The 14011-nt window shown below is 41.2% G+C and overlaps 1 long non-coding RNA gene across 27 annotated transcripts in view; it reads right to left on the reverse strand.

The window, feature by feature from the left end:
- Nucleotides 1-14011, reverse strand: part of LOC123835466 (uncharacterized) — a 138653-nt gene that overhangs the window by 109768 nt on the left and 14874 nt on the right. For 20 of the 27 annotated variants that reach the window (XR_010406488.1, XR_010406481.1, XR_010406474.1 and 17 more), the window contains 2 exons: nt 11984-12315; nt 3682-3769 (listed from right to left, as the gene is read on the reverse strand). The exons of 3 other annotated variants lie outside the window; for them this stretch is intronic. This is a non-coding gene — a long non-coding RNA (uncharacterized LOC123835466). The remainder of the gene's footprint in view (nt 1-3681; nt 3770-11983; nt 12316-14011) is intronic. 4 more of the 27 variants (XR_010406469.1, XR_010406468.1, XR_010406475.1 and 1 more) reach the window with 2 other exon arrangements.

Here is a 14011-nt window from a genome sequence, read left to right on the forward strand (position 1 = left end):
AGGGAGTGAAGAATTAGAGCCAATCATTCAATCTGTTAGCTTCTGGATGTATTCTTCCTTAAAAACAAAATTGTAAATTATAGTTTGTTATATTAGCTCACCAGAACTGATTTAATGCTAAGAGGAATAACATCAGTGGCCTGGAATCAAGTAGTTCTATGATGCAGTCACCCTTTTTTCTTTTTTTAAGATTTTATGTATTTATTTTGAGAGAGAGAGAGAGCATGGGGGGAGGGCAGAGAGAGAGGCAGAGAGAGAATCTCAAGGAGACTCCCCATTGAGGGCAGAGCCCGAAGTGGGGCTCAATCCAGGACCCTGAGATCATGATCTGAGCTGAAATAAATGCTTAACTAACTGAGCCATCCAGGTGCCCCTTCAGTCACATTTTTTAAGTAAGCCAAATTTGTCTTCCCAGCTCACTTCCTTATATCCCCTTAACATTGTTCCCATTTCTCCCCGTGTGCTCAGCCCTAAACCCCTCACCTCTGTGCCTCACTCATCCTTCATGTCCCTCCTCCCAATCATTTCAGCCACCAGTTTACTCTGAACCCCACACTGTAGACCCCTCCCAACTGGCTGCCAAAAGGAAAACCATCTGATTGATCCAATTCATAGTCACAAATGAATGGCCCATTGTTTCCTAACAGTCCCCAAGACACTTGACTTTTTAAAGTGGCCTGTCCCAAAGCCCAGTGATTCTCCCACTGGTGAGATTCAAGACAGTAAATACATCAGTAAAAGTCAAAAGGCCTGGGATATTTTCAGAAAAGGGGAATATGTCTTAGGCCTTCCAGTTATTCTCATTTTGTGAAGGAAGTGTCATTCACACATACGGAGCCTGCTGTATTCACTTTATTACTCTCAGTTCCAATATTTTCTTTTCCTCTCTATGCTGCTACAGGGAATTGAACTCACCAGGAGAAGATAAATGTCAGTGTAATGATTTACATCTCATTACAGGACCAGTGTTGTTTCCCATTTTGAAATTTACTCTATAGGCCAAGTCTCTAAAGACTTTCTTTTTTATCTTTCAACATTAAAATGACATATTTCAACATGAAATATGCCTACTTTGACTTTGGAGGAGCTTAATGGTTTGGCCCTTGTACAGGGTTTTCATACAAACATCCCTATTTTAAACGAACAAACAAAAATATAAATTATTGTCTTGAGAACATTGCTGTTAATCATATATGAAATAATGTTTACTTTTAAAGATGGATCATAAAAAAGGATTCCAGGTATTAAATTTCAGTAACACCACTTTTCTACCCTGTTCAAATGTCTGTGTACAGAAAAGGGAAGTGGAAATATCATGTAAAAGACTAATCTGAATAATTTGGACCAAAAAAAAATACAGCTTTATTGATCTTAAGGTATGAATTTATGTATGGTTCTTCATTTCTGCTGATGTTTTCATGACAAAAAATAGCAATGCCTATATGCCGTGTGACAGCCTTATAATGTCATATTTTAGCCATCTGGGCAGCCTTTGTAATAGTCAATATCCTCCCCCTTCATTGTGCCATGCAAACTACAGTACCTAACATCAAACTACCTGAGGATGGGCCAGTAGCAACAATTATTTCTCTTCTTGTCCAGGCAAGTGTCAATAACCGTAACATCAACTTCAGGTAGGTTATGCTAGGTTAGGATTTGGGGTGTTGGGTTCAAGAGTTCTTTCTCACATTTTTTTTCTTACACTAGCCAAAGAGGTCATCCAAATTCCATGCTACCCAAGAAAGAATGCTTTTCTTTGCTTCTTAACAATCAAATTCCAATGAAGTCTAAATACAGTCAAAGCTCTCAGTGAGGAGAACTGCAAAAGGCAGTGTAATAAGGAGTATGACTGGAAAGGTAAGTTCCACCCTGAATGGCAGAGTAGCCAATCACTCACCAGACATGAAGCTGCCCTTATTACTGGCTCATCTAGAGTGAATTCATCGGTTAATGGCTAAAATTAGTCATGGGGTTCAGAGCAATGGTTCAAATTCCAGATCCTACATTTACCAGCCAAATTAATTAACCTTTCTGTGGTCCGTTTTTTGTTTTTTGTTTTTACCTGCAGGTGAGGATAATAGTACATACCTCTTAGAATAATTATAAAAATGAAATGAGTCCACATGTGTGAGGTGTTGAGAACAGTACCTGGGCAGTGTCATGTCATTATCATCATTATCTGGGGATTCTTCTTAGCCAAACTGGCTCTCTTTCCTCTTAACTCAGATATTGGACAATAGTAGAATCAGCCCATAGTTGATTCACATTCTTGAGTTCCTTCTTAAACAGTGCTATTGGGAGTGCAACTTGGACAACCATTCAGATCTTGGCATGATCTAATAAAGTTGAAGATGCTCATTCCCTATGAGCTAACAATGCTACTCTCAGGCATATACAACGGAGAAATTTTTAGACCAAGAGACTAGATTGGATTAGAATATTCATGGAAATATGGTTTGTAATAACAAAAAAATGGAGACACCCAGATGGTCATCAAGAAAAGGATGGATAAATAAGTCTTAGAGTATTCACACAATGGAATAACAAACAGTAATGAGTATGAATAAAGTATGTTACGTGTATCAACTTAGACAAATCTCACAAATATATTGAGTGAAGAAAAGTAATTCATAGAAGAAGATAACAGTATGATTCCATTTACATATGGCTCAAACATGGAAAACTTGTTTTTAAAAAGCAGGAGCAGGAGAGGAGTTTAAATAATCAGGACTTTAAATGAAGCCATAATAGAAAAAAATCACATCATCAACATACAAATAGTTAGATGCATATCAGGAGCATAACATACATAAAATCAGGATAGGGTTACCTCTGAGACTAAGAAGGGCATTATTGGAGTCTCAGTGGTGGTAATAATGTACTGTATTTCTTAATTTGGGTGGGTAGATGCATAGACATTCATTTTATCACAAAGCCTTCTAATGCATATATATTATGAATTTGTAAGCATTTTAACATTTTATGCAAAAGTTCTTCAATGAAGAAAAAATAAATATAGCCACTACCTTGCTTAGGGTCCCATCCCATTTCTCTCGGGTGGCTCACCCACACACATTCATGGCAGCACATACTGAGAAGGCCCCAGTTCCCCCTCTTGGGTGCACCAGGGCACTGTTCTGCAGATATTTCTAGTTAAGGATATGCAGTAAGGTTAGGTCAGAGGGGCACTCTGCCTCTATTTATATATTTGTTTGTTTTCTTAATAGAAGAATGCAGTATCCTGCCAAAATGATAGAACACCTCTTCTCACAGAGATTACTGTACCCAGTGCTTCTTAAGGCAGGAGATGGGTTTGCTTTCCCTATTTTGCAAGAAAGGAATGGAAGCACAAAACCACCGCGGTCTACTGGCCAACTGTTACCTTCACTCTCTTCCTTCCCGTAGCTTCCATTCTGTTTTGTCCCCAAAGGGGCCTTCATGCACTGTTTGCCTCTATATATCATCCACAAGTTCTTCTGGAAGTCAGAAGCTCTAACTCTTAAATGTAAGAACAAGGGAATGGCACCTCTGGGGTTAAAGCCCAACTTTCTTGATTACAGGTTCCGCAACAAACATCCTCTAAATGGGACTTCAATCCATACATGGTGCTCATTATGCATACCAGGCCAGATGGGAGAGGGAGAGAGAACAGAACCAAGGACAGCTCCGGCCGGTGCTCACCTGCAGTAATGGGGACCGGTCCCCAGCCGCCGGCTCCTCCCTACAGCCACCAGGGCTTCTCTTTGCATTATTTATTTATTTCTAAGACCTGGGGGTGGGAGAGGAAAGAGAAGAAGAAAAGGAAGTGATTTTTCTTCTTAATAGGTTTGCTCTTCTCACTCTGGGTAGAATCAATGTGAGCGAGTGGAGCTGAACACACTCAAAATCCCCTCCCCTTCAAACTGCTTTCTTCCATGGTAAATAATTCAGACAAAATAAAATAATCATGTGCTGGTAATTACCACCCAAAAACGAAGGATTGCTGCAATGAGATCCCCCTGGATGTTGCAGGGGCCGTTCATGGTGTCCCTGCTGGTGGCAAGTGGAGGCCAGGATGTGAGGGAGGGTGAGAGTCTGAAGGTGAGGGCAGGAGGGCTGTTGGTTGTTATTCCTGAGCAGAAGGGCCATGAAATGACATCTCTGTGCTTCCATGAAATGGCTGACTTTCTGCTAAGGGGTCTGGACACAGCACACATTTAAACCAGCTACTCTAAACCAAATTCTTATTTTTCATTCTAATTTCCATCTTTCTGCATGAGACTAAAGCTTCTGTGAGAGGCTCCACGGCAGCCCCCCTCAAAAAAAAAGAAAAAAAAAAGTATGCCTTTTTTCCCAGCCTCACCTCTTCATAGAATTTTTACTTTGTGAGTTTATTTCTTCATGTAAACACCTTGCTCACCTGTGTGGGCCTCACTGATAAGAATTTTTAGGTGAAGAGAAAGTGGTTGTTTTGCTTCGGAACATCAAAAAAGTTCAGGCAGAGATGGCATCAGTTACAATGTGAAAATAACATTCTCGACCCCACAGAACAAAGTGATAGCAACTCATCACAAAAAAAAGTCTCCCCTAACACAACTGTGCTGTGAGCAGTACAAGATAAGGACAGTGTGGTGGAAGGCATCTTATTTGGACACCAGTAATTTACAGGGAAATCTCTACTTAATAATACTTATTCTCTGCAGATTCATCATCTTCATGGAGAATTAAAGAAGCTATAAACAATAATTTTGAAAACATCATAGACAGGACTGTTATAATCCCAACTGATTATTGCTATGTGGCATGTGGCCTTTAAATAAAAAGCTGGACAAAGGTAACTGAACGCATAAACATGTAGACAGAATCCTGGCTCTTCTTGCTTGATCTCATGCACTGCTCTGAAGCTGGTGGGGAAAGCCTTCTGGAGTGGAGGCAAGTGACCTTCGAAGCCTGAGTTTTCCCCAGGCTGCCCCAATACACTGGGAGTAGTAATGGATCCCTTCTCTCTGATACCCTTCTCAGGCCCAAGGGTGACAAAGGCCACAAGACCCTAAATCTGACTTGTCCAATATAGTAGCCACTAGCCACGTGTGGCTATTTACACTTATACTAATTAATTTTAAATAATTTAAATAAAATTTAAAATTCAGTTCCTGAGTCACACTAGCACATTTCAAGTGCTCGGTGGCCACACAAGGCTAGTGGTGCCACACATACTGGACAGTGCAGACATAGAACATTTCTATCATCTTAGAAAGTTCTATTGGACAAGGCTGTTCTAACCTCAGCACACTGTGGAAGATAGATACACTCACTACATGGTGGGGATGGGGGCATCTTTCAAAAGGGAAGGAACAGGATCTCTGACCCTAAGTCACTCCTATATTTGGTGCAACTGTTTAAATAAGTAAGTGTAAATATCCATGAGAAACAAGTACAACACCCAGTGTTTTAAAAATCCTCTTTCTACCCAAATGAGCCTTAAGATATAATAGCAGGGCGTTTTCAGGTGCTTAGTAAAGTTATCCCTCAGTTTGGTTAATTTCCCTCTCCCATATGATGTTCTTAATAAGACAGTTTTTGGAGAGAGGGAAGAGCACACGTCTTGGGTGAAATGATTTTTTTCTATTCTAAAAAGAGAATAGTGATTCTGATGATAATATGACAATTTTGCATTAAAATACTTAGCGGGCTAGATAAGACATTCAGACCTTTGCTCATTTGGTCAATTTCCCAAACAGTGTTTACATTGAGGATTGCCATGTGCCCGGCACAAGGGTCAATTCTTTTAAGATTTTGCACTCACAAAGTAGATAGAAACAAACACAAACATAAAGAAAGTGCATGACAATGGCCATCAGAAAAGTGTTGGGAGAGAGAGGGCTTGGGGTTTTAGAAGCAGGGGAGCCCACTTCCTGCTGAGGAAACAGGGCAGCTTCCTGGAAGAAGTGGCCTTTGAGCTGGGTCTTAGAGCGGAAAGTGACTGGAGGTGTGCAAATTCAGGGAGACAGGGGAAAGGGGGGGGACTGTGTTCGGAGAACCCTGGGTATCTCAGTTGAGCTGGGTGGTTAGCTAGGTAAAAGGAACTGGGGGAAGAAAGCACCAGAAAGGTAGATGGAGGATGTGACAGAGGACCTGAATGTTAGACTGGGCCAAAAACTGACCACCTTACCACCACCCCAGCTACCAGTGACATGCAGACTCCAGCACCTGCCTTCATTAATGAAGGATGGTCACTTCATCTGTACTTGTAATTGCTTAGGAGCCTCTGTCCATGACATTCACCCCATGATTAGTGCTCCGTGTGATGGGAAGTCACTCTGTTGTCAGTTATAATGCCAGGGCCACCAACACCAGAATCCACTCACATTCCAACTTAGCTCCTCTCCTTTCCTCAAATGTTTACCTGATAGCTCAGTTCATCTTCAGCATGATAGATCTTTTACAAAAGGTACACAGTGACCTCAGGAGAATGAGACAAAGGACTCAATCTCCAGGAGCTGCAAGGGTAGTGGGCAGAACCCCGGCCCTGAAGCCAGAAACAACTCAGGCCTGGTGCTATCCTGTAGCAGCTGGGATGCTGGGCAAAGCATGTACGTGCTGTGACCCTCCGTTCCTTATCTTCCTATAGAGTGGAGGTAATGAGTGATGTCTGCCCTCACTCAGTTACAAAATACTGGGGAAACAGAACCTATTATTTCATTTAGGTAAGCATTCGGAATAGTTAGTACTGATTCATCCTCTGACAAAAATAAATCCAGAATAACTTTTCCTTCATGAATAATGTCCTTTTTCTCGTCAAAGGAACAATTTTCCTTTTAAATGAAAGTTACCATTTCTTTTAAAATAGTTTATATCCACACTGAAGTTATCTTTTCTGATCTTTTTTGATTCGCTTTCTTTCTTAGCTTTTGTCTGTTAATTTAGGAGAAAGCAAAGGATTTATTCTGTGATTTAAATTTTGAAACTGGTGGTGAACTTCTTACTGAACACAGTAGCATCCTACTGTGTGCTAAAGTCATCTTCCTGGCCAGGGAGGATACAGAAGCAGTATTGGGGGGGGGGGGCACTCAGACCACAAAGACACTATAATCTAATTAGTTACTTAAGGTAATATATGTTGTTATATTTTGTATGCAATTACGAAAACAAAATTAAAGAATTACTAAAGGTCAAGTTGTAATTGAAATTACATGTGCTTCAGAGCATAGAACAATGGAGAATTCGCCTAAGATGGAGCAGCATAGGAAAGTTTGATGCACTAGGTGAGTTCTGTGTGAGCCCTGAGGGACAGGCAGGATCTGCTTGGAGGGTAGGAGAGGGAGGGTACCCCAGGCACTGAGAAGTCTAGACAGTAGTTACAAGCAGCACTGTGACCTTGGAGCAAGGAGGAAAGTGGCCAGATTGAGTGGATGGAAAATGCTGGAAAATCAAAGGAAATAAGGTTGGGTGAGGTTATGAAAGATTCAGAAGTTTAGCTCCTTTGAACAAATGCCTTTTGATAATTTAAATTACGTGGGGTCATATGTAACTCACCACAATGGGTAGAAGACAAATAAGATGGCCTCTCTGGTTCGAGACACTAGAATTCTAGGACAGAGGACTAAGTCTGACAAATAACTATTTGTACCCACTGATCTAGGGGAGGCAAGGAACCTCCTGGGGAAACCCAAACAAATCAATAAACTTGAACTGTTTTTATTAACTGTTGGTCAGACAATCTTGTGCCTGTCTTGAGAGGGGAGGGCATCAGAAGCCAGGTTGAGGAGGAGGGTAGAGAGATGGCAGGAAAGAACTTACTGTGTGGGCTGGGGTCTGGCAGGACAAGCCAGTCTGTGAAGAGGGCCAGAGAACCACATATGGGTGATGATCCTGGATAACCAATGGGGCCTGGTACCTGGAGCCACCTGCACCAGCAGAACTGATCATGTCTATGTACCTCTGTAGGAACTGAGAGGGGGACCTCAAGACGTTCCTTTAACTCCACAGTGCTCAAACAACAATGCTCTGGGACCCCACTCTTACTGTAACGTAATGGAAGAAGCATTTTCACTTCCAAGAAACCACCAAGCAGTCACAGCACCCATGGGAACTGATCATATCAGTGGGGGCAGGTCAGTCTTTTTTTTTTTTTTTAAAGATTTTATTTATTTATTTGAGAGAGAGAATGAATAGAGAGAGAGAGCATGAGGGGGGGAGGGTCAGAGGGAGAAGCAGACTCCCCGCCGAGCAGGGAGCCCAATGCGGGACTCGATCCCGGGACTCCAGGATCATGACCTGAGCTGAAGGCAGTCGCCCAACCAACTGAGCCACCCAGGTGCCCCAGGTCAGTCTTTCTATATCTGCACTTAAGCAAAGGGAAAAGGCTCTGTGGAGCAGGCCAGAAGTAGCCATGTGGGGAGGTAGCAAAGGCCAGAAATATTATGGTTGAATAGATATATGACCAAAAATATGTACTTTATCCCCCCAACCTCCATTCAAAGAGTGTAGCTCCCCACTCCTTGACTTTGGGCATGGCCAAGTGAATAGCTATGACCGAGAAGTGTTAGATTGGGACACAAGCTGAGACTTAAAATGTGCTTGTGTGGTGGGCCTTGCACTCTTATGGTCTGCCACCACTCTGAGAAGACTATGTTCCAATTAACCCCTTGGTCCAAGTCAAAGCAGACCCAGACCCACAGGACGAAGCAGAGCCAACCCCAGCCAGCCTGCGATCCTTGAGAATAAACAGTGTAATGTAATTCACACAAACTAGAAATCCAAATCATACAAATTTCAGAATACAACATTCCATAAACTGGGACTGTCCTTGCCTACCTTAGTGAGTGCACCTTTCAATAAACAATAACCTTACTGTGTTATTCACAATAAGGAATTGTGAAGAAGGGCCCACACAAAGAGTTTTGTTTTATTGTTTCCCATTGAAAGCAGTGATTTACTCCAGCTATGGCTAAAATAAGGCACAAATGCGAACAAAGCCTAAAACCTGCCCAGGCTGGGTTTTACAGTGGGAGCTTTTGGAACTCACACCATTCTTTTTTTTTTTTTTTTTAGAATTTATTTATTTATTGAGAGAGATTGCGGGGGGAGGGGCAGAGGGAGAGGGAGAGAAAGAATCTCAAGCAGACTTGGTGCTGAGCGCAGAGCCCGACACTGGGCTTGATCTCACAACCCTGAGATCATGACCTGAGTCGAAATCAAGAGTCAGACGCTTAACCGACTGAGCCACCCAGGCACCCCCAGACCTCATACATTCTTTTTTCATTCAGTGCATCTTTTTTTTTTTTTTTGAAATAACTTTAGACTTACAGAAAAGTTGCAAAAATACTACAGACAGTTCCCATATTCCCTTCACCCAGTGCTAACATTTATTTGGATTTCATCAGTTTTTCTACTAATGTCCTTTTTCTGTTCTAAGATCCAATCCAGAATCCCACCACGTTTTGTCTCCTTAGTCCCTTCAAATCCATGACAATTCATTAGTCTTTCTTGACATTTCATGTCCTTGACACTTCTGAAGGCTGCCAGTCAAGTTATTTTTCAGAATGGATTTGTCTGATGCTTTCTCATAATTGGAGTGAGGTTATGCATTTTTAGTAAGAATACCACAAAACAATGTTGGCTCCCTCTCAGTGTATCATGGGGACAGGGGAGTGGAGGAAATTGATTACTTGATCACTTGGTAAAGGGAGTATCTGCTGGGTTTCACCACTATAAAGTTACTGTTTTTCCTTTGTAATTACTAAAATCTTGAGAATGGTACTTCAAGACTATGCAAATAACCTGCTTCTCTTCAAACCTTCATCTCTGATTTTAGTGTCCATTGGTGGATCTTGCTTGCAACATTATTACTGTGGCATTTGCCAAATGGTAGCTCATCCACCTCAAGCTAAAAGGGAAGCAGCTAATGAACCGTCCCTTCACTTTCCAACTTCAACCCAACCAATAATGAGATTTGAACTAAATGTGCAAAGGGGTAGGAAAGGTCCAGTTCCTGAAACTGAGAAGTCTTAGCCACAATTTCTGGGCTGCTTGCAGAGTCGACTGAACAGCAATTGACAGATCTTGCTTAGAAGGCAAAGAGGAGAACAACCAGGGAGCACAGCCAACTTCCACGCTAATCAAGGTGAATAAAGCCGTGACACAGAACAGAAAACCACAGGACTCTGTTTAACACAACCAGGGACTCAACTTATTCAGCCAACTACCTTGTTTTCCATTTGTAATTAAAGTCACAAAGAAGCAGCTTCCTTCTGTGCTGCCCACAAACAGAGCCCCAGACAACATCCTCATTTTCAATACTTCTTCCCCTTTATCGCACTCTGCCTGATGCCTAATAAGCTGATTGCTATTTACTTTGGACCAACAGCTAATCTCTTAATGATTGATTTTAAATTTTTACAGTCATTTGTCTCTGGCAGGACCTGAGACTGCAAAAGGCAGTCCTTCCCTACCTGATGAATTGGCTTTTTCTTAGAAAGAAAGAAAAGAAAAAAAAAGGAAAGGAAAGGAAAGGAAAGGAAAGGAAAGGAAAGGAAAGGAAGGAAGGAAGGAAGGAAAAGAAAGAAAGAAAGAAAGAAAGAAAGAAAGAAAGAAAGAAAGAAAGAAAGAGAAAGAAAGAAAGAAAGAAAGGAAGGAAGAAAGGAAGGAAGAAAAAGAAAGAAAGAAAGAGAGAGAGAAAGGAAGAAAGAAAGAAAAGAAAGAAAGAAAGAAAGAAAGAAAGAAAGAAAGAAAGAAAGAAAGAAAGAGAAAAAGATTGATTTAAGTCAAAAGTCTTCATGGTTGCATTCTGCTGACCAACAATTAACATTTAATGAGATATTTCAATATAAAAGAAGAAACAGTGACTCTTCCTCTAAAATTCATCTGCCTTTGAAATGGTCAGCAAATAATAAAAGTGGACATTTTGCTAATGGTGGCATGGGGTAAAGACTCTTCCATATGAAGTAAATTGTAATTGTACTATAAATTTACAGAGCCTAAAATTCTTAATTAACAAAATCAATGCTCATTGCCCAGCTAGAATGGGCTAGCTAAACTAATACCATTACTGTCTTTTAAAAAGATCTAAATTGCACACCATATGATATATGTATTTTTTGTAGGATATATGCAGAAAAGTGAATTTTGCTTTCCACACACACACAAAAAAAACTGTTGAATAGACAATGGTTATTTTAATTGGTACCACACAGCAGTGCTCTGCAATTTAATCAGTGCTTCTAAAAATAAAACCACAGATCACCACGTTCTGCAAAGTAGAGCGAACCCGGTGCACAAGAGTACCACTGCATTGGGGCGCCTGGGTGGCTCAGTCGTTAAGCGTCTGCCTCCAGCTCAGGTCATGATCCCAGGGTCCTGGGATCGAGCCCCACATTGGGCTCCCTGCTCGGCGGGAAGCCTGCTTCTCCCTCTCCCACTCCCCCTGCTTGTGTTCCTGCTCTCGCTGTCTCTCTCTCTGTCAAGTGAATAAATAAAATCTTTAAAAAAAAAAAAAAAAAAAAAAGAGTACCACTGCATTTATAAACCCTGCTTCTTCCAGAAAGTTAAGCCTGCCTCAGAGACGCCATCCCTAATTTTGTATATAAGGATGACCCCCAAGGCTAGTATTCCCATCAACTATTTATTAAAACGCACCTCAAGACCTCTCATCTCAAAGTGGAATTAAACTCATCCAAGTGTCTCTGAAAAATGAGAGTGATTTAAAACGTGAACCAGCACTTGCACAAAACGAAAAGGAAGGACCCTGGTACAAAGTGGTGTTTTGGTATGTCTGAATGGTGGCAGGTCTTCCTGGAGAGACAGTGTTATAAATTAGCAGATTAGACATTTTTGCAGAGCCTCTAAAAGGAAAGGCTAAGCTGTTTGAAGGATAAAAGCCCTAATCTTATTAATATTTTAGATCCTGCAAGACATTGAGGCTCCATCTGCTGTCAGCACTACCTGAGAAAGAATTGAGGCAGCTGGGGGACAGAAACCACGGCCCCCCAAATGGTCTACTGACCTTCCTGAGAGGTAGATATCATGCGACAGCGATTGCCTATCTCAGCAGACACGCTGGAAACAGGAGAAAGTGTTAAATATAACCAGGTAGACAGTGATGAATTGACATACTGAAAAATCGAACACTTCAGTAATCAGCCTAAGGATCTGGTATCAACAACATTTTTCAGTTTTGTCCAAATTCATTGAAAGGTGTACTTTAGCAAGTTCACTTCTCATTGGTAAGACCTTTCATCTTTATGCTGCTTTTCTGATTGGATTCTGTGTCATCATTGGTTTGGGTGGCTCTGTGTGCAGGAGGCAGACAGACTCTTTTCCCGGAGAGAAGAAGGACTGGAATGAACACAAATATAAATGGGTTTTACTCCAACATTAATTTAAAAACTATTAAATATCTATCAAAATGGTTACTTAGAAAGAATTATTAAAGCCATGGTATATGAAAATGCATCAGGTATTGTGTTCTAACAGCACAGTAAACCTGAAATATTGAAATATTGCCCTCTATTTTGCAGGAGGAAGCTTCTATAACTATAATTCTAATTACAGAACTCTAATTAATGTCTACATGGTCTCAGATAACGTCATTAAATATTTGGAATATTTATATAATCCAAAGACAATCTCTATCCATTAGAATAAGGAAATCCTTTAAAATAACTTTTTAAAATGCTACGGATACGCTTTTCTTTTTATGAGACACATAAGTCATACAATTTATTTTAAGGTTTCATTCATATCTACAGCAGTATTGCAAAAATTCTTTAACTAAAAACCACTTTTGTCCCTGTTACAGACAGAACAAGGCTTTCAGCTGAGGTCACTACCTCCTTTGAGATTTAAATAAAAAACTGGCTCAAGTGTTCACCCCACATCCTGTGAGAAGTCTGATGCTCTCCCCTAGATTTCTGAGAATTCTGGAGAATTTCTATTTTCATAGTCACTTCTCTCTCCAGTGACTTCTCTGGGCTGGATTCTTGACCTCACTGACTCTCACATCCTATGGCTGCCCCATGCTAACCGAGATTTTGAAGGTAACCCCTTTTACTTGATTTCTGCCAAAACACCACACAAAGACAGTATTCATGGACTCTTTATGTCCTTAAAAGTCTATCATCAGGGGCGCCTGGGTGGCTCAGTTGGTTAAGCGACTGCCTTCGGCTCAGGTCATGATCCTGGAGTCCCTGGATCGAGTCCCGCATCGGGCTCCCTGCTCGGCGGGGAGTCTGCTTCTCCCTCGGACCCTCCCCCCTCTCATGTGCTCTCTCTCATTCTCTCTCTCTCAAATAAATAAATAAAATCTTAAAAAAAAAAAAAAAGTCTATCATCAGGTCCATCGCATGCCACCATCTTGCTTTCTCCCTTACTTAGTCTCTCTCCCCTCTTCCTTCTCCTCTGCTCTCCCACATTCACAATTCCTGTAAACTTCTTTCACAGAGCAATTTGCTCTCTCCTCCTCTAGCTCCAGACTGTTGAGGCTATCTCTGGAGGCCTTATCTTCTTAGCCAAATGCTCCCATTATGGTGGTAGACAGTCTCCTCCCTGAAAGGAATTCCTGGCTAGCTCTTAAAATAACCGCATTTTCCTCTGGGCTGCTCACATATTACAAGAAAGCTCTGACTCATTCCTGCAAACATTCAGGGAAAGAAATACAAAGGACAACTAATTTTGTGATAAGTACCATAGGAAAACATGGAAGGTCTATAACAGATAGGAATGTTGAATCAGAATCTGGGGGCACTATAATTTGGGGGAAGAACTTTGAGGAGATTCTGCTTTCAAATTCACCCTGGAAAGGGTCAATGAAAGGACTGATTCATAGACATCCAGAGAGTCATGTGGAGCTAGAGATGAACCTCCACGTTAGTATCTTCCTAAGGCCTTAAGCTCTTGGCTTTTCTTAAAAAGTTCCATGTGGGAACGCCATAAATGGTGTTCTGTGTATGTCTGATTTCCCCTTACAGACTAAGCTAGAACCTGAGATGAGACAATGCTTTGCTGTATGGATGGGCAGAAAGAATTCCAGAAA

This window comes from Mirounga angustirostris, unplaced genomic scaffold (assembly GCF_029215605.1).
Source record: "Mirounga angustirostris isolate CCGP_5_RB_7025 unplaced genomic scaffold, mMirAng1.0.hap1 SCAF_12, whole genome shotgun sequence".
NCBI classification, from domain to species: Eukaryota; Metazoa; Chordata; class Mammalia; order Carnivora; family Phocidae; genus Mirounga; species Mirounga angustirostris.